Source organism: Chrysemys picta, chromosome 4, assembly GCF_011386835.1.
Source record: "Chrysemys picta bellii isolate R12L10 chromosome 4, ASM1138683v2, whole genome shotgun sequence".
In the NCBI taxonomy this organism is placed as follows: Eukaryota; Metazoa; Chordata; order Testudines; family Emydidae; genus Chrysemys; species Chrysemys picta.
In genome coordinates, this window is record NC_088794.1 from 30,432,947 (window position 1) to 30,454,559 (window position 21,613).

The following is a 21,613-nucleotide window of genomic DNA, read 5'->3' on the forward strand; positions in this document are numbered from 1 at the left end:
CTCGTCACAAGCAGCGAGCCCAGAGAATATCAGTGAGACCTAAAAATACACTTGCAACTGTGGTCGATTAGGTGAGCACTTGTGGCAAACAGCAGCAGTGGAGATAGAGAGGCGAGAAAGTGATACTGACAAGTTACAGTTACATTGTTTAAAGAGTTTGGGAGAGGGGCATCACTGGAAAGTACATTAAATCCAATTCTCGTTAGAAAGTCGACTGCATGCTCATTTTCATTGAGCCACATTAAACTTTCAGTTTAAAACTGGAATCTAATAGGCCTTGGGAAATGTCGTGCAATTGGCCAGAGTCTTTGCCTGTTCTGAAGCAGCTATATTTCAAAAGAAAAACCACAAGAGTGAAGCCTTTATCGCTATAAACATGCACAGAAATAAGAGTTACTTCACAAACAGATGTTATCAGAAGAAGTTATACATGGTAGAACATACGTTTTAAGAGGCGTCCCAGTTTTCTGAGCAGATTCCAACCATGGAAATTGTTAAACTTTAGGTTCTTCAGAAACAACGAGCCAATCATTTTCTTCCTCATCCCTTTCTTCAAAGTAGTTAGAAAGGTTATTTAAATTATCTTATGGGTCAGACACTTTTCCAGTTATTGGAAGAAGAAAAGAAACCCAGAAGTAATATAATTTCTTGTTTGCCTTTGCTTTGACAGTTAACTGACATATCATTTGGCTGGACCAAGTTAAAACTCAACAACACGCTCTAGGGTTGACACAGTTTGGCATTCAGAATAGGGCATGGTAAGTCCAAGGTTTTGGACTAAACCTAGTGAAACCCAAGGCTGTAGCAAGATTCAGAAATGCTTCAGTTATGTCTATGTTCCAAGATTATGTTGGGTGCTTCAGTGTTATAACCAAGGGCCACAGTACTGCAGTTAAGGCAGGTAGCTACTGAAATAATAGTACTGAAAGAAGTTTGAGCTTCCTGCAATTATCTTAACTTGATATTAAACAGAAGAGAATATTTTCACCGTTGATGACACTAGAAACAGCCAACTAATTTTCTTAATTAGTGCAGCTGAACATACCTCTAACATAGCAGGTATGTAAAGTGCTTTAAAAGGTCTACAACATTTACTAATTAAGATTGATAACATCCTTTCCAGGTAGTGGCACTACTCTCAACAGATGGGAAAACTTAATCTTTGTACCTTACTTCTGAACATGACCTTTTTCCATGTGAATATTTAACTATCTTAAAAACTACAGAGAAAAGACAGTTATATTGCTAGAAACTAAGAAACATTGTGCCTGTGTGATTTGTGAAACTGTTTCTACTTGTTCTATCTGCAGCAAAGGCAGGTTAGTAAGCCAAACATTTTTTCAGTGACCTTTTTTGTGTCTTGACATATGATATAAAAATAAATAATAAGTCCAAGTAGATTATAAATAAAAATCTCCACACAAATTTTACAAATTGAAGGCAGATGGAAGAATCCTCAGAGTATGCCAAAATTCTCTTCAGATTCCTGGTGTTGTGGCTCATAAGTGTATTAGTCAAGACTTTCTATGCCAGCTAAGCAAAGTATACAAACCATGTCATCCTGTAGCAACTGACTTAAGGTAGACATTCCAGCTGGCAGAAAAACTGCAGTAGCTAAAACACAACACAGTCAGTGCCAGCGTTTCAGAATGACTTACTATTATGCAAGATTACTTCCACTTTGCCATCAGTTTCACAGTTTAATGGTAAGCAAGTATTCTGCACAGCCATTCCAGCAATCTCTTTTCCATTATAACCAACAGATGAACTGCAAAAAAATTATACTGCAAGATCTCACACAGCAGTAATCATTAGCCTTAATCAAAATATTTTCACCTGGATGTGGGTTTTGATAAAGGTCATATGCCACAGCACAGCAAAAAGGTGCAAACACTGCTATTTGCCTTATTTTTCCCTTATCTCAGGAATTTACCATAGTTTCTACTTTCAGCTAAGTACAGCTGGGTGGAAACAAAAGCATAATCATCACAGAGGGGAAAACATGAGAGTCATTCATCTGGCAGTTCAGAGATGAGGTAGTGGAACAGCCTGCCTTGCTGCCTCTTCAGATCTCCAACAAACTGGCAGTAAGCTCCAAAAGAAAAAATTAGTAAAAAACAAATCTCATTCTCTTCTGACATTCCTGTTTTTTTCATATGCAAATTCATTTTCAGAAACCAGGTCCTATTCCTTATGAATAAGGTCCACAGTTCCAATAGACATCTCACTCTCAGCAATTATTCACGCTCTCTCATAGCAAAGTGACCACCTCATCATCATTACATCAAAAATACAGCACTTGATTCACACAAAAGTAAAATGCTGGATTTTTATAGTTCTGAAATAATTTTCTTAAAATATAACTATGATTACACATACATCAAGCTGAACTCCCTTATATGTCTATCCCAGTTTGGATGCTGCAGAAGAACTGAAGTCTATCAACTCATCTTGTTTGATGTTTCTGTGAAACACAATCTGTGAAGCACAATCAGGCCCACTGCTCCCTCCCTGTCTGCTACCATTGCTGTTAAACTATTGGGCTGCATCTACACTTGCAAAAATAGTAATAATTATAATCTTTCAAATCACTGTTAGTGCAGTTCACAAGCTATTTGTCTGCATGTGTGTCTGCAAGAGCAGACTTAACTCTGCCCATTGCCCTGCTAGCACTCTACCCTTGCCAGCTGCATAGATACTGCAGTCAAAAGTGCAAAGTAAACAGAAAAAAGTGAAATACATTTTTTCTTATGTCTTTCAATTTTACAAGTTGTGGGTATTATTTTTAATAGCAAGAACAAGATTTTCAGGTAAAAATGTGATTTTCAAGTTGGTGGCCTTTTACAATGTGGTCTACTATATTAAAATGTTTGTAAACTTATCAATTTGAAAATAGATAAAATATGCTTCAGAAAACAAAGTCAGATGAGACAGCCAGCAATTCATTTTCATATTGTAATTATCAAGTTACTTCAAACAGATGATGCAAGTTTCAAATCAAATGGCTATCAACCAGTAAAATCAATTAACTGAAAAGTCAAAACAACGGCAAGTTTTCTAAGAGAAATAAAAATTACCTGTCAATTTAGAATATAGGAAAGAGAGAAAAATGAAAAAAAGATGTAGGGGGCACTATGCAAAATATCTCAAGGCTGTGCCTATAATAGGATTTCCCCCCATAAAGTTTCCAACATTGCTATGAAAATTTTAGCTCTACTGTGGTAACAATGATGGGAGGGGGAGCACTAGTGCAGGGTTTCTCAACCCAGGGATCAGAACCCAAAATTAGGTTGCCAGAATGTTTCAAAGGGCCACGTGGTAGCCCCTGTCCTATGGGGCTGGTTGGGTTCATCTCCCTGCTCCAGGCACTACAACTTCTGGGGTCCCAGCACCACTGAGCTGTGGCCCAACTGTCATGATGTTGGGAGTCTGGGTTGCCCAAATTTCAGTGAGTGGCACTGAAACCCCATGAGCCAAGTCACACCTCTACTCACACAAACTTGGTCCAGTCAGTGGGGCGGGGCCAAACCTGAGCAGCGATGCAATCCCGGAAGTTGCAGCGCCCAGAGCCAACCCCAGCCAGCCCCACAGCAAAGAAGCTGCAGGAGCCACCACTGTGGGGTCAGTGCCGGGCAGGACCCAACCCGACCCAACCCACCTGGGGGAGGAGGCGCAAGGACTCAACTGAAACCTCCCAGGGCTCCACCCCCAGACTATTTACTGGGTCGTGACAGGCCATAAACATTTACAAATGGATCCTGAGCCCAAAAAGGAGTTTGGTTGGTATAACTCCATTGCTCACAGCTGTGGATTTTCCACACTCCTGAGCAACAGTTAGATCAACATAAGTTTGCAGTGGAGACCAGGGCTCAATGAAACAGCAGTTAAAATTGTGATGTCTGCTTGAAGCCCTATCTACACTAATGCTCCCGCTGATGATGCTCAATCCGTGATCGTAGCATGAAATTGTAGGATAACATTTCTAATGAAGACTAAGCTCTAGAACTGAAGAGACTGCTCTACAGGGGTTAATGCTCTGCACACTTAAGCTATGGCTACACTGGTGCTTTACAGCACTGCAACTTTCTCACTCAGGGGTGTGAAAACACACCCCTGGCTAATCCCTTCGTGGAGGTGGAGTACCTGCAGCGCTGGGAGAGCTCTCTCCCAGCACTGGCGCGCAACCACACTTGCACTTCAAAGCGCTGCCGTGGGAGCGCTCCCGCAGCAGCGCTCTGAAGTTTCGAGTGTAGCCACGGCCTTAGAAGAAAGGTAACTGAATCCACTCCTGCCCAACCAAGCCAACATGGGAGATGAGTAATAAAAACCAGTTGTGATCTCTAACTTATATTTCAGAGTTTTCACTATTCAATTAATAGTTTGTTCTACACAGCCCATACTAGAGAATTCTGTTCATGGGAGTATCAGTTTGGTAATTTAGGGTCACATTCAGGCTTGTTTTGAGTACAACTCCATTAACTTCTGGGGTGCTTTATCCACCTTCATCATGGCAGAATTTGGCCCTAAGGGTAGCTGACTATTCATGCTTAAAGATGCCAAAAAATTCTTCATTGGTGTGAATCTGTTGCTCACATAAGGCAATATTTGAACAATGACCTCATAACATGAAGCTAATCCAAAAACATGCAATTCAGTGGAATGCCAAAGATACCTTAGATTGGGGATCAGGTTTTTCTAGAATTTTACATACTCATGTATAGCTATTAGGAAGCTTACCTGAACACTTATTGCTATGCCATTCAAAGAATGCTAGAATTCATGTCCTCAGAAAATTGTGTGAAGAAGCATGTGGTTCTGAACCACTTAAATGGGGACCCAGATAGCCAATAGTCAGAATCCGTTTTCTATTTATAGTAGTCATTCATGACAGGAAAGTAATAGTATTAATGTTTTCCAAGTTTAAAAAAATAGTGGTAAGACAGCAGAAGCTCAGAATCAGGGTAGCTATCTCATTTCCGTGTCACATGACACCCCTTCAAGAACTGATGTCTAAATTTGCCTGTGAAAGCCCTCCAAGCACTGCTATTCACTTAAGTATTTCCATTTCAAAGCAGTGCCCTATTTTCCTCAAATTCTACTCATCCTTACTGATATTAATCATGCTATTCAACTTTAGCAAGTAAACAGCCAAAGACACACATAGAAACTCACTGCACTTAATTCTTATCGGTACAACTGATAGTGCAGTGACTATGACAAAGTTGTATTTTAAGACGAGTCATACATCAGACATGCAACACTGTTTAGAGAAATTTGCAAAGCAAAAGTGAAAATAAATATTCACTGCACAGAAATGGCTTGAGACTTGCATGAGCCAAAATGTTCTACCTGACAGATGCATCTGATGGCTCTAGCGTAAGGATGGAGCAAAAGGAATACAGACATAATCAGAGACATAGACAGAATGATGTTTCAGATGTACATAGCGCTCAAACCTGAATTAAAGAAACATTCAGTTTAACTACTATTTAACTTGGATGACAACAAAATTAAGTTGACTGACTCTAGCAAACAATTATACTGGGGTCACAGCACCACTACAGTTAAGACTGGCACTAGCTTACTGTTTAATAGCCAAATTTTGAAAAGTACTCTAAAATCTGCATGCTGACTGATTTGTCGTGAAAACTTCTCTGCCTTGGGGCAGTCCATGGTATAGAGTTAGTAGTCCAAGTTTTAGGTTGTTTGAGCAAGGGGTTCCCAAGATACAGCACTCTTCCACCCCAAAGTCACATCATCCAAATGTAACAGTTTTTAATTTTTTTTTAGCACACCTGGGGCTCGACCCAAGGCTCTCATCCTTTTGAAACTCATAGCACCTACCCTGGATTGATCTGACCTAGTTTCTGACACGGTCCCTTTTGAAAAGTAATATTTAAAAAGTTATTCAGGGTAAGAGTTGCATTTACAGTGTGCATCTACAGTGATGAGCCAAAGTCCTTCACACACGTGCAGCAACACTGGGGATGTGTTGCAAACCAGAATGTTTACAGGCAACCTGATGTCTGAGTCTTTGGGTGGCTTGCTGGGGCCAATGGCAAAGAGCAAGCTGCACTTATGTATTGTAAGCTTGACTATATCTACGCTGCAATACAAATCCCGTGGCACCAAGTTTCAGAGCCAAGGTAAACGGACAGGGCTAAAAATAGCAGCATAGATGTTCAGGCTTGGGCTGGAGCCCAGGCTTGGAGACCCATCTCCCTCGCGGGGTCTCAGCAGTGCAGAAGTTCAGGCTTGAGCTGGAGTCCAGACTCTGAGACCCCATAAGGGAGGGAGGGTCTCCAAGTCTTGGCCCCAGTCCAAGCCTGAACATCTCCACTGCTATTTTATAGCCTGCAAGCCCATGCCAGTTGAGGCCATGCCATAGGTCTTTTTATTGTAGTGTAAGCATATCCTTTGATTCCTGTGGTCAGCCTTGGGCAGCTTTCTGAGAATGTGCATTGTTCACATTAGCTGTTCTTAGCCTGCATTCTACAGGAGATCCTTTTCGAAGTTTTACCCAGATTTCTACTTTAATTCTGCCACTTACCTCCTTTCCCCTCCTAAATTTGGGCAATGCTAAGGAGGGGGAGGAAGGGAGGGAAAGAAACAAAAACCAGTGACCTGCATCTAGACCTGACCAACAAAAACCCACTGAGGTCCAAGCAGAAGCATAATGGGGGATCTGGTTACAAAGTTCCATTTTGAAGTGTAAAAATGGCTTCAGAGTTCCCAAATCATGCTAATAACTTGCATGGTCCAAGTTCTTACTATGGTTTGGGAAGATGATTAAAGACCCACCTACCCTATTAAATAGAATTGTGTTGTGACCAAGACACCCAACACAGCACTATTTTGTGGGTTCCTGGGCCCCCTTGAGAGCTGTGAAAAGGTTTCAGGGGGTCCACCAAAATAAGCCACAGAGCAGGGCCAGCATTAGACTTGCTGGGGTCCAGGGCACAAAGCGGAAGCCGAGCCCCACCGCCGGGGGATGAAGCCAAAGCCAAAGCAACTTAGCTATGCGTGGGGCCCCATGCAATTGCCCTGCTTGCTACCTCCTAACACCGGCCCTGGCTTTTAATCTACTGGATATGCAGTAAAACAATTGTTGCGGCACAGGTGGGCCATGTAGGTTTTATAGCATGTTGGGGTGGGGGGCGCTCAGAAAGAAAAAGGTTAAAAACCCCTGGCATGGAGAACACCTTATTCCCAAACCAGCTGGGGCTGATACCCTTGTGGAGTTGGCATGGAACTTTCAGTTGAAGTGGGAGAAGAAAGACGTCCTGTTTAGTCCAATACTATCAACTGATAACTGATACAGAGTTATACAGTAATAAAGAACAGTCCATTATAGCTCCCCACTGGAGAAGCCATGAAGACATATACAGATACACACAAAAAAGCTTTGACTTTGAACCACCCCAGTCTCTTGGGTTTCATAAACTGACTGCTACTCCCAGTACAGTGAGACTATGTCAGAGGTGAGGCGGGGGAAGGGTTTCGGGAAATTTAGTGCCAAACAAGGGAGTAGTCCCAAATACAAACTTCAAAACCATACTACCCTTTCACACATATACACACCATGTCCTCAGGTGCAGCTATTATACAGTTAGTCCTGTTTCCCTTGCTGAACTGTCTTTAGTCAGCAGGTCAGAGCTGATCACGAGTGGAGAGGGCTGAAAGTAACAACCCAGTGTCCCCAGTAAGGATTCCAAGGAATCAAACCAGTTGAGCTAACATATAGAGTAAAATGACGCTGGGGGCCAAATGCCAAGTGACGGCGGAGATACCCCTTTTGGAGGTATCGTTTCTCCAGGCTGTTCTGCCTACTATCATATTATCAGCTATAAAACTCTTCCCCTTCCAGCAATTCTTGAGAAAAGAAAACCATCTTCTGGGGTGCATGGAAGAGAGGGACAAGTGAAAAGTCTATAAATTGCACAGGCAAGAGATTGTACTCTTCTTTATTATTATTTCTCCCTGTATCTCAATGGAGTTAAATAAAAATTCTGCTTTTCTTCTAGAACAGTGGTCCCCAACCTTTTTGTAGCACATTCATGTTTTCAGAAGAGTGTGGCGGGCACCAACAATTTTTCAAGGCTTATTTTGTATTTGTACATTAAATAATACGAAAAACATATTTAATATTACATAATATATGAATCCATAAGATAAAAAAGTAATTTTACATGTAAAAGGTATTAATTAAATTATTCGGCAATTACTCTTTCACCTTACCATGTGAATTTGCTCTGTTTATCTACCTGTAAGAAAAATTAAGGAGTTTTTACAAAATAAATATCAAACATTCGGTCCATTCTGCAGAGGCGGAGCGGTTTTGTTTTGGGCGGCAGTTCTGGGCAGTGCAGAGAGAAGCCTGAGAGAAGCCGCGAGGACAGAGAACACCAGCGCACGCAGCACTCTGTCCCCAGCAGGCACGGGGCCCTGGCTTCTCTCCCCTGCTGGGCACTAGGCGGGCCCCGCGCCTGCTGGGGACAGAGAGCACCGGCGCCCGCAGCCCTGGAGTTCTCTGTCCCCGGCAGGCGCGGGGCCGCGGCTTCTCTCCAAGCCAGAGAGAAGCCGCGGCCCCGCGCCTGCCAGGAACAGAGAGCACCAGCGCCCGCAGCCCCGGAAAAGCCGGAGAGAAGCCGCAGCCCCACGCCTGCCAGGGACAGAGAACACCGGCGCCCGCAGCGTGCAGCCCCGGAGTTCTCTGTCCCCGGCAGGCGCAGGGCCGCAGCTTCTCTCCCCTGCTGAGCACTAGGCGGGTGCACATAAATGCCTTGGCAGGCACCATGGCGTCCACGGGCACCGCGTGGGGGACCACCGTTCTAAAAGTAGTGTGCTGCTGTGATAGTCCAATGTGAAACAAAAGTTTAATTTTTTTAGGTTTTTTTTAAAGGCACTGATCTAAATTGAATGGCGTGTTTCATGCTGCCCTATTTGTACAGCTGCATATAGGGGAACTGACTGATAAATGGTTACAGTGTTTTCCACATTTAAGTCACCAATTCAAAATCAGTTCTGACTAATAGTAACCAAGTCATGTAACTTTTACCTGTTTGGAGGCCTATGCAAAATGAGCTGGTGGCAAACTGAGGGCTTCTCTACGCTTAAAAATGCAGCAGCAGCACAGCTGTACCACTTCAGTGAAGATGCTACCTAAGCCAACAGGAGGGCTTCTCCCATAGGTACTCCATCTCCCCGAAAGTCGGTAGCTAGGTCGATGGGAGATGCTCTCCCATTGACATAGAGCTGTCTACACTGGAAGTTAGGTCAGTATAACTCAAGAGTGTGGATCTTTCACACCCCTGAGTGAGAAGTTATATTAATATAAGTTGCTAATATAAACCAAGCTTAAGTATGCTTATAAGGATTAGATTTTTATCAGTAAATGTTGATTTCACTGTACACAAACTGATGACATATTTCAGATAGGCAAAAAAAGAAAAGTGCTATTTGAGCACTTATAGTTTGATTTAAGGATATTTGCTTTGTACAGTAGAACCTCAGAGTTACGAACACCAGAGTTACGAACTGACCCGTCAACCACACATTTCATTTGGAACCGAAAGTATGCAATCAGGCATCAGCAGCAGTGACAAAAAAAATACAGTACAGTACTGTATTAAATGTAAACTACTTAAAAAAGGGAAAGTTTAAAAAAAGATTTGACAAGGTAAGAAAACTTTTTGTACTTGTTTCATTTAAATTAAGATGCTTAAAAGCAGCATTATTCTTTCGCATAGTAAAGTTTCAAAGCTGTATTAAGTCAATGTTCAGTTGTAAACTTTTGAAAGAACAAGAGTAACATTTTGTTCAGAGTTACAAACAACCTCCATTCCCGAGGTGTTCATAACTCTGAGGTTCTACTGTATATTTTGACATCTGATATTGACATTTTGGGTTTTAACTGTTATAAAGCTTAACTTTTTGAATCTCAGCATCTATTGTCTTTAAATAATTGCCTGAGACCCTCCCCCCCTAATATTTTCGCACAACTGTGAACATTTAAATCAACAGAAACCCAGAAAAAAATGTTTAAAACTTCTAATTTTGCACAACTGTGAAATTTTAAACAGGTAAATTTTTAAAAATGCTTAAAAATAAACAATGTTACTCATCAAAATTATATATATAAAAAAATAATCAAATTCTACCAAGTCTAAGAATAAACTATTTTGTCAAGGTGGAGGCACATGGGCAAATAAGAATGGGGGAACCTGACTGCAGCAGCCTGAGCTGTACTTACTGCATAAATACTAGAGGACTGCCACTCCAGCACACTTCCACAGCAGCATGATACAGGTAGAGGAAAGGCCCTATAATGTACAGTCTAACAACACAGACTGACAGACACACAGCTCAACTCAGTTCAAAGGTAAAATTGCTGCAGCTCTGGCATTCACTTATCAGGAAAATACTAGTACAAAGATATTTTCCTTATTCTCTGCCCAGATATGTTCTTTTCTATACAGTACAAGCCTACAAAAAGGCATTACTTCAGGCCTGTACTACAATGCACGTTATTGCATACATCCATGCAAAAGCCACCTTTTATGACATTCTGGAAGTTTAAAGTACATCCTGCTACATAAAAGCCAAATATGTAAAACCAAAACACCATACAGCTATTTTGCTAGGCAGCAAAGAAAGGGCTGAAGACTAGTGGGTTGGGGTTTTTTTGTTTGTTTGTTTTTTTTGTGGGTTGGGTGGGGTGGGGGAGAGAGGATTGGTTTTGCTGTTGTGAAAGATACATTTACATTACCGGAATAATGACATTCCACTAATTAGCTTCTGTAATACTCCGGCAGTAAGAGAACTGCAATGCTTACCCTCCGTACTCTAACCTAGGTAACTGGATTGACAGGCTTTTTAATCGGCTAAGCATACAATCTCCAGGGGCTCAAAACTGCTATCAGTATGACTGCTAAGCAGGGCCAATGGAGGCAAAAACAGTGGGGTCACCTCAGGCAGCAGATTATGTGATTTACAGTGCAAGTGGGTGAGAGGTAGACTTTTCATTTGCCCTAGGGACTAAATAGAACAAAACAAAACAAAAAAAAAGAATCAAACACAGGTGCCATTATTTAAATAGACCCTACAAAAAAAGCTGATTTGAACACGCGGGAGGACTGCTTTACAATTATTTATATGCATGTTCTCTTAAAAATCTGGAGTTTAGGAATACTTTACAGTATACTGCAAGTCCTAGAGAACTTATTGAATTACAATACCCAACTTAGTTGCATGCCAATTTAAAAAAAAAAAAAAAAGGTTCCATTTAAGTTGCTTTTTATATAGAAAAACTCTCCAAGGTTGGGCTTACAATCATTTTTTAAAGCAGCAAGAAGCTAGATCCACCAGTTCCATTACCTCTGCATATTGTAAAGGTTAACCATTTTTCCTGACAAGAAAACATTTGAATTGGACACTCTCTTTTTTTACCCCTATCCTCCGACCAAATAATTAAGAATACATTTGGATCTGCAGTTTAGTTTTACGAAGCTCTGATGTGTCATTTGAAGGGCACTTCCACTGAGCAACCGATATTTCTTTTCTTGAAACCACACTCCTCCTCCACAGCACTAGAAAGTCACATGACTGCTGCAGAAAAGTAGGTGAAAGGTTATGCTGCTGCAGAATGCACTACTGAACAACAAAAGCTCAATTTGTCTTTTACGCTCCGGACTACAGATCCTGTTTCACTGCCAGCGCTCTAACAAAATGGGAAGTGCCGCTACTAACAAGAAAGGAGAGTTTTAAGAGCAGACTTTAAATGCATTCTCCCCCCCCCCTTTTTTTTTTTAAGTCAGGGGGAATAAAGCTGTCTTTAAATTAAAAGTAGAAAAAAGATACAGCCCAAGATAGAACTAAGAATTTGATACTAAAAAAAGATATTTTGCCCAAAGTAAAACTGAAAGACTTTTTTCTCTTATTGTTTTCAGTGGTAATAGTCTTTATAGTAGGTAAAAAAATGTTCAGTCTGATTTCCAAGGGTTTTTCTAAATATAATTGTTCATTTAAGGAAAAGGTCCATACATGAAAGCTGTAGCTCCCCAAAATTGTAAGTGTTGGAAAGCTCAGGCACTAGTAGTTAGCTTTCAAGCTATGCCAAGACTGTTGCAGAGCTTGGAACTTGTAACAGGATTGGAGTCTGCTCCCCTAGGTTTTGGGTCTCTCTTCTCCCCAGATTGTCCCATCCCCAAGCTAATGCATCTGATTCTCTCTCCAACTACAGATGTAAGGCACTAGCATGAAGTTTAATATTTCCATAACAGCTTACAAATGTAACCCTCTGGATCTCTGTTGACACTCTGTATTTATGCTAGTCACATGTTTGTAGTAGTGGTTTTAAGTTGCATTATCTCAATCAATCATTTTCAGTATCCACAGAGTTAGAAACATCAGTCTGAGGGCTGATAGCTACGAAACCTCATTGCTGTAAGTACTGGCTGGCATCAGTGAGAGCAGTTTCTCTCCATTATTATTTCCAGGCAAATAAGGCGTATTATAAGCTGGTTAAAGTAAATATACTTTTAGATCTGGAAAGACAAGTAATCAGACACTTAGGGAAGAGAATAGTGTAATAAAAGAAGTTTAAAGACATTCCCCATTCTTAGACCTAGCACTCTTAAAGACACCATGATGCAAAGTGTAATCTTTCCTGTTGAAATTTACTCCAAAATCTAGCCTTTCAAATAAAACAAACAAACAAACAAAAAAGTATATTCACTGATCACATAAAGCACAAATCAGCAGCAAGGTAGAAACAGAATTTGAGTTATAAGACTTGAAATCTATTGCACTTGGCTATATCTACACTAGGTTTTTTTGGAAAATCTCCCCTGGTGCAGCAGATTCACCAGAGGCCATACACCAGTGTACAGACTGCACTGAAAAGGGTTTTAAGTATCTTGAGTAGTATTTTATGTGAACTTCCCTGATGAAATCAGGAAATGTGCCTCACTTCCAGGTGTTTTCTATAGTCAGATGTTAGCTAAGAATACTGACAAGTATGACAGGTTTCAGAGTAGCAGCCGTGTTAGTCTGTATCCGCAAAAAGAAGAACAGGAGTACTTGTGGCACCTTAGAGACTAACAAATTTATTAGAGCATAAGCTTTCGTGACGCCCAGCGGGGTGGATGCCCAGCCGGTGCACGACCTGCCAGTCTCCATCCTGGCCTCACCCACCACGGAGCAGCCCACAGCCACGGTGACCATTGCCGACGTGGGGCAGGGCGACCCGCAGCCCGGCACCGTCACCCTGGTGTGCCCCAACCCGCCCTGCGAGACCCATGAGACTGGCACCACCAACACTGCCACTGCCACCGTCGTGGCCAACGTGGGCGGCCTGACCCAGCCTGTGCACTTTGTGTGCGAGGGCCAGGAGACCGGGCAGCCCAACGGCGGGTTAGTGCGCGTCTGCTCCAACCCCCCGTGCGAGACGCACGAGACGGGCACCACCCACACGACCACCACTGCCACATCCAGCATGGGCACTGGACGAGTGTGCAGCAACCCCCCGTGCGAGACACACGAGACGGGCACAACGAACACGGCGACCACGGCCACGTCCAGCATGGGTGCTGGACGAGTGTGCAGCAACCCCCCGTGCGAGACGCACAAGACGGGCACAATGAACACAGCGACCACGGCCACGTCCAGCATGTAGGTTTTTGACAAGTATGAGATAGAGTTCAAATATGTTATAGTTCCAGCATAATTAGATTGCTTACTGGATGACAGTTGACCATCCCAAACATAGGAAAGAGTGCCATGGTAGAGCACACGTGGGCAGGAAACGTTAATGAAAATTTGGAAAGCAGCTCATGATAGCTGATTGTGAAGGGGTTTTTTTAGCCAACATCCACTCACACTATCCCACTTTCCTAGAGCTACAAATTACACTGTGGTAAATTCTAATCACGAATTACATATTATTTATTTTCTAACAGCCTCCTCCATCCCACCATTACCCCTCTCCCCATATTTATAGCTTCAATGTTCTAAAACTGAAGTCAAGACAAATACAGTCAATGGATGCAAAAAGTCACATTTTTGTGATGTGCCTGCCCTTTCTTGTACCACACAGAGAACTAGAGAGAAGATGCTAGGGAATATCATTTACTTCGTGTATTTGATCACAGAAACTGAGTGTTTTGTAGCACAACAAATGAAAGGTTTCTGCAACTTTCCGAGCCTGAATATTTTAACTTTCATGTATAGATATTTCCTTGTAAAATGGCACTGCTGCACAATTACAGTTTTATATTTGGCCTTATTTTAGAATGTTGCGTTGTTAACCAGAGTGATCTCAGTCAGAGAGCGAACACTCCTTCAGATGAGGTGGACGCTGGCCCCGGTGGGGCCGAGCCGTGGGCTGACAGTGAATCAGCTGGATACCGTTTCTCTTGAAGGAGCTCTGGGTGGGTGAGGCAAAATGACGTTTCATTCATTCCTCAGTGCGGGAGCCCGTGCAGTGAGTCTGCAGTCTGAAGCACCCCTGCAGGAGCACGGCAGAGTGACTGGGAGACTTGCCTGGGTAGGGGTCGCTTTCAGAATCCCACAGGCCAGATTCCCCCCAACAAGGAGAAGGGGGCGGGGAGGGAATCTCGTTGTTGACAACAGGGAAAAGTTGCACATGCAGCTCTGGAAGTCAGTCCAGCGGAGGGCAACGTACCCGGCACCCCACCGCTGTGAGAGGACCCTGCAGTGCTCACCCACCCCCAGCCCATCGCCCTGCCCCACCACACCCAATCTAAACCCTTCGCTAATGGGGACCTCACTACTAAGGCGGGTTTCAACCCCACCGCAGCCCCCTGCTAGGGAGCGACCTCAGCCCCCCCTCCGCCACTGAGGCCCCCTGCTACGGGGCGCAGCTCTACCACCCGGCCGCTGCCGTGTCCCTGCGCAGAGGGGATGTCACTTACCGGGGCTCGCGGCGACGATGAGGGGACGGACAGCTACGGGACAAGTGGCGGACCGGGGCGAGCGCCGGTCGGTCGCTCACACAAACGCCGAACCAAGGCACTGAAGGAGCTGCGCGGGCGCCGCGGCTACCGGCTGCGCCTCGATTGGCTGAGCCGCCCGCAAGCAGCCAGCCTAGGGCGGGGCGGAGGCCAGCAGGGGAAAGAGGCGCGCAGCGCTGGGAAAGGGCGGGGCCTAGAGGGGAAGGGAAGAGGCGGGCGGGGACGGAGGAAGCCACCTCCTCCCCTGCGCTGAGTCCCCGGCCCGCCCCTGAACGGGTCGACGTTGTGACGTGGGGCGGGGCTAAAATGGGGACGCGGACGGGGGCAAAGGTCCGAGCGGGGGGGGACAATGGGGGCTGTTGAGGGGCTGGGGGCTGGGTGTTAGAAGGGAGGGGAGAGGTGGGGGAGTGCTGCTCGCTGGTGAAAAGGGACTAATGTGAGGCGAAGGCAGGGAGCAGGCTCTGTAGTGCTCAGGGAACAGCTGGGCTCATGCTAAGGCCCCTTACCGAATCACGTTGCTTTTCATATAGGAATCCTGCCATGGATATTTGCTTATTGTTGAACAGTACCTAAGTGGGAGGGTGACCATCATACCGTGTGAAATTCATGCAGGGGCCATCGTTCCTGCCTTTAAAGCCAAGATGTAAGGACTAGAGGTTTCTTTATATTGAAGGAGAAAAAGTAATAGCCCCGAGAAAAGCTGGAGGGGATCATTTTAGAGAATAGGACAAGATGATAAGGAATAAAGCAGAAACACTGGATCTAACTGTCCCCTCACATAACTAGGTGTAACTTCCACTGAAGTCAATTTGAGTTGTACCTGCTCAGACTAGTGCTGAATTAGACCCTCATTACATAATGCTGAACTTGTTCGGTTACATTATTTAGTGTTAAAGCATTGACAGAATTATAACAAGGGGAGAAATAATAGCCTCTGACCCATACAATAAAGTACAAAAGATAAATACAGTCAGTCTCACTGAAGAACAATAGCTTATTTGAAACAAACATTTGTCATTGTGGACACCTTGGAAAGAGTGAAAAACATGACATTGGAAAACACAGGTGCAAGATATGTAGAACCTTCCTGGTAATATAGCCCTGAGATCCAATATCATTTAGCCAAAGAACTGCAAAAAAGAACAATTGGATTTTAAGAAAAGATGTAGATATCACACTTCCTGGAAAAAGACTTCATGTTCTTTATATAATTCCGAATAATAAAAGTACTACAAAAAAGTGGATCTACATTTTGTCACAAGATAAAGCAAAATACATTCAAGATATTTTCTCATTTAAAAGTACTGAAAGTTTAAGTTTGAACTCTGTTAACTTTTTCAGTTTGAATAAGGGTGATATTGTTTCATTAGAATTTTATAACAGCTGGATGGCCATACTTTTTCCTGGTAAGGGAAGTAATTCTATCAGTCTGAATTCATTTATTAAGGCTTTTCTTCTGATTTTTTTAAACCTTTGAAATATCAAATACATCAAGTCTGGTCCTGCTGGAGGACTTCCTAGATGTCTCAGATCGTAATCAGCATGTTTTCCTACACCATCCATAAGTGGAAGGGAACAGGTTTTCAAGCATGTCATTTGGAAGAAAATGCTGGGGTTATTTATCATCTCTGTCAAATAACTATGCTAGCTGTCCCAAATCAGAGAGCACCAGGCTAGAGTCACTGCTTTGTCACAACTCTGATCCTACTTCAGCTAGAACTGATAAACATGAAGTATTCCCCGAGAAGCTTTGCATCATATGGGGTCAGAGAAGTCATAGACGCAAACCTAACTTGACTTTCCCCACCTGACTAACATTACAGCCACTCCTGCCCTGGATTACTGGAGCTGCTGTCCCTCATAACTTGGCCATGTTGCATTTCCCAGTAACTCAATCAGTCATGAGACAGATGGTAAACTGCTTGAAGTGAAACCCTTTGTAGTAGAGCCTGGCCTGGGCCATCTCCCAGCATGACAGTGGGTGCTGCTGGAGGTGTTCCCCCTCAAAGACTGGCCATGAGTCATCTCCGTTAATAGTACAGTAACTCCCCACTTAACGTTGTTTCAATCTTACGTCCCTGCTCAATTACAGAACATGTTCCATTTAAAGTTATGCAATGCTTCGCTATAACATCGTTTGGCTGCCTGCTTTGTCCACAGCTGGCAGCCCCCCCTATCAGCTCCCTTACACCCCCCCCACCCCGCAGCACCTCCCGCCCGCCAGCAGACCCAGCAGATCAGCGCTTCCTCCCCCCCTCCTGCCTTTTGCCCGCAGCAATCAGCTGGCTTGCGGTGTTCAGGAGGCAGAGGGGAGGAGCAAGGACTCGGCACGCAGGCTCCCCCTCCCTCCCCTGCCTCCCAAATGCCATAAACCAGCTGATTGCCAAGGGTGGGAGGCAGGGGAGAGCCTACGTGCCGAGTCCTTCCTCCTCCCCCCTCCCTCCTGCCCCCTGAATGTTGCAAACCAGCTGATTGCCGCGGAAAGGAGGGAAGGGGGACAAGTGAGGATGCGGCACACCTCCCCCCCATGCCTCCCGCCCACGGCAATCTGCTGGCTTGCGGTGTTCAGGAGGCAGGGGAGCAAGGGGGAGCCTGCGCGCTGTGTCCTCGCTCTTCCCCCCTCCCTCCTGCCTCCTGAATGCTGCAAGCCAACTGATTGCCGTGGGCAGGAGGCAGAGGAGGGAGGGGGGAGGAGCGAGACGCGGCGTGCGCAGTAAAGGAAGGGGAAGAAGAGGCGGGTTAAAGGTGGAGGCTTGGGGGAAGCAGATGCTGCCCCCGCAGCTCCCATTGGCTGCGGTTCCTGGGAGTCAATGGGAGTTGTGGAGCCAGTGCTTGGGGTGGTGCCTGCGCCATGTACAGGGGCAGCGCGTGGAGCCCTCCTGGCTGCCCCTGCGCCTAGGAGCTGGAGAGACATGACGGCCACTTCCGGGAGCTGCATGGAGCCAGCCACTGTGGCCAACTGGACTTTTAGCGGACCGGTCAGGACCCAGAAAACCAGACACCTGGCAAGCCTATGTGCAGTATGGCTTCCCTCCTCTAAATTTTCTTACCCTGTTTCTGTATCTGAAAGACCTCCATTATATTTACTTGTGTCTACTCTGGACAAATTAGCATTTAGGCCATGTCCACATTAGTAAGAGTACAGAGGCACAGGTGTACTGATGCAGCTGTGCTGCTGTAAGATCGCTCGTGTAGCCGCTCTATGTCGGCAGGAGAGAGCTCTCTCGTCGACATAATAAAACCACCTCCACATGTGGCAGTCTACAGAAGCACTTCTCTCTGTGAAACTTAAGTCGCACACGGGGTGTGTTTTTTCAGACCCCTTAGTGACATAAGTTATAACAACAAAGTGGTAGTGTAAACATGGCCTTAGACACGGCTAAAAACTGTCAGCATGTATCTTATCTGGAAATCTGAACATTCCAGGTAGGACCCACATAAAGTTAGCCATTGATGTGTTTCCTTGAATTAACCTCATTGCTCAATTTTTCAGAAGTCAAGCAGTTTAGCATGAACAAATGCTCCATTTTGAGTAACCTGAGACTGAATTACATGAGACTTTATGGCATCTAGAGAATTACATTGTTAGGTTCAATGTCAGTTTTATGAACAGATGTTTTTCCAGTTTGCTAGCTGGCCAAAATAGCAGTGTGATTTCCTTATAAACAGAACTAAGAGCATTTTTTTCCCCTTCAAATTTCTTTCTCTTCTATGTTGCAACAGAGGATTCCAGTTCATAGTTAGGATGTTACCATTGGTAACTCTGTGTCCCATAGCAACTTTCCCACCAAGAATATGTTGGGGAAATGTATTGGTAATAACTGAACTGGAACACTTGTTCAAGAATGTGGGACAAAGGCATTGAAATTCCTCTGTTTAAATCGTTCTGTATAGGTTGCTAGGCTACTTGTGTCAATGCCTTTTCATATATATACACAAAATGGCCACGCATGTCTTTGTGTACGGTGATGGGGCAGAACCGTGACATCAGCAAAATACGAAACACAAGATTTTACGTCAGAAGGACAAAATTTGATTTATTCACGAAACACCAAACAGTGTGAAAAATTGCCTTATATCAGCCAAGATCTACACATACCAGAAACAAAGGCCAGAGGCTTGTTTGGAGTGGCTCTTGCGCCATACTCTGGTCTGCAATACTGGAGAAAGCAAAAAGCCCTGTATTTATAGATCCCAGACCCTCTTCTCTCCCAGGTCTCTTCAACCCAGAATGGTAATGAGTCAGCCATTTTAGCCACTATCATTCATATTCATAAGAGTGGAACCAAATGCTACCACCTTACCAACATTTGGCAGAGGGGAGGAGTTCTACTTGACTTGACCCCTCCCTAAAGCCTTACATATATGGTAGAATAAGGAGATAATGCTGACTCATCCAAAACTTAGAAGGGTAGAATTTGTCTCTTTTAACTCCTTCTTCTTTCACCTAATAAAAGGAGCACCACTGCTAATCTGGTCTGTTACACAGTCAACCTTTCCTGATAACTGCCAAATCTAGCAGGAAAACCTGCTAGTCAGTTTTTGATGTGCATCCTTGAGTGCAGTAGGGAGAGGAAAACAGGAGCCAGCTCTTAGCTTTTTAAAGCTTTTAAAAAAATCTATTGATTTAGATTTTCTTTTAATAACTTATTTTTCTGAAGTGGGCAATCCATTTACGTTATCGTGGACATGAATTACAAAGATCACCCAGAGCATGTGATTGGTATTATTTATAGTTTATAAATCTAAATAAAATAAATATACCTCTCCAGTGTTCCAGGTGCCTAGGCATATTAAGTTTAGAATGCATAAAAACCTCTGATTGATCAAACAGCTACAATTAACCACCCTTCCAACCCCCTCATCTCAATACCTCCTCATCACTCTATCCATCCTCTGAAAGAAAGCTTTCAAACCATGCTGCAAAGCCTAACAAATTTAGGTTCTGCTGGACCAGCATGGGAGTTAGTTCTAGAGTTCATAGATAAGGCCTGAATGGACCATTGTGATCATCTAGTCTGACCTCCTTTGTATAACACAGACAATAGGACTTCCATGAATCAAGAGCCAGATCTTCTGCTGGTGTAAAGCCACATAGCTCCATTGATTTCAATGGGAATATGCCAGTTTACAGCAGCTGAGGATCTGACCCAAGGATTCTTCACTGTGAACATCCTACTCCCAGTACCCTGGTATTTACCTTTGAGAGTTGCTAGCTTGAGCACCTCACCTGTTCTCATCTGTTTTAGAATTACCTGGAGAGAGCAGCCAGACACATGGTATTGATTACGGTTTGTGTTCTAACACCTCAGACTGCACTAAGACATGTATTGTAAGCACATGCAGGCTCTGGAGCACAGGTACGATGATATGTTCCCTGCAAGAAAGTCCACAAAGGAAGTTGGCAGCCACAGGCGGCAGTAGGGGGCAGTGATTAAAGATGCAGATAGATGCTTAGTGGGATTTTCAAAAGTGCCTGAGCAATTTTGGCACCTAAGTCCCATTGAAATGAAATGTTATCTGCATAATGGAGACACGACCACTCCCATTGACTTACTGTCTCCCCTACTTACCTCCCATATACATTGCCCTTCCTGTTCAGAGACAATAGAACGTTGTGACTTCCCTACATGAAAAAGTTTTTGTACAAGACAAGAACATCCAGCACTACATGAGTCCTTCCATACAGAAAAGAGGAAAAGCCAAAAGCCACTCTATTTCCAGCGGAGCCTGCAAGCATATCGAGATCATCTTTTAGCAGTGGCATCGAAAGCATCCGATAGATCTAAGACAATCAGCATGATCACTTGATCTTTCCCTTGTCAGCAAGAAATCACTGACTGAGGTGACTGCAGTTCCTGTTCCATTCCAAGGCCTAAAGCTAGATCGTAGGTGGTTAAGAAAATCTAGAGAGTACAAATTTTCATAGCTTGTATTTCTCTCCTTAACTGCTGTGTTTCTCAACTGTTTATTCTTTCATAGTGCCCTCTCCCTTCCCTCAAATGTTTATCTCCAATGCCCCTTCTGTTCACAGTCACATCCACTCAGGTAGCACCTTTAGCAGCATAGAGCACCTAATGTCATACTGGATGCTGGGATATGAGCCATGTCCTGAGTGTGAAGGACAGCACCTTCCGCAGCACAGCATGCGCCTAAGGTCATTTAGCAGAATGGAGGATGACCAGACTTTGACATGAAGGTCTGCAGTTGGAGGCTTTCTAAAGTAAGGGAACAAGTAAAAACTACAGTCCTGCCCCTGCATATTAGCAACAGCTACAGCTAGGCTTGGAAGAATTAGATTTTTTTAATCAGTTAATGTTGGTGAATGTCTATTTCACTGCACACACACATCCCGATGAAAAAAATATTTCCATCTATAATAGAAATGTACAGGTAGGCAAAGAGACATGCTACTTGAGAACTTTAGCATTGATTTAAGGATATTTATTTTGTATATTTTCACATGTGATGTTGACAACTTGTGTTTGAATGGGTACAAAGTTTTATCTTTTTGAATCTGCACATCTGGCATAAGATAATTATTCTGACCCCCTTCCATTGTCTGACCCCTAACCATATTTCTCACCACTTCAAAAATTTAAATTGATAAAAATAAAATAAAAAAATGCTTAAAAATAAAA

At 43.7% G+C, this 21,613-nt stretch overlaps 1 protein-coding gene across 7 annotated transcripts in view; it reads right to left on the minus strand.

Annotated features, from left to right (window-relative positions):
- CPT1A (carnitine palmitoyltransferase 1A) overlaps positions 1 to 15,167 on the minus strand; it is a 73,481-nt gene extending 58,314 nt beyond the window's left edge. For 4 of the 7 annotated variants that reach the window (XM_065591918.1, XM_065591917.1, XM_065591916.1 and 1 more), the window contains exon 1: positions 14,934 to 15,102. The gene's annotated coding sequence lies outside the window, so the exon portion shown is untranslated. Of the gene's footprint in view, positions 1 to 14,933 lie in introns of all 7 variants that reach the window. The other 3 variants (XM_042862119.2, XM_005312860.4, XM_005312861.5) reach the window with 2 other exon arrangements.
- Between the last annotated feature and the right edge of the window lie 6,446 nt (positions 15,168 to 21,613).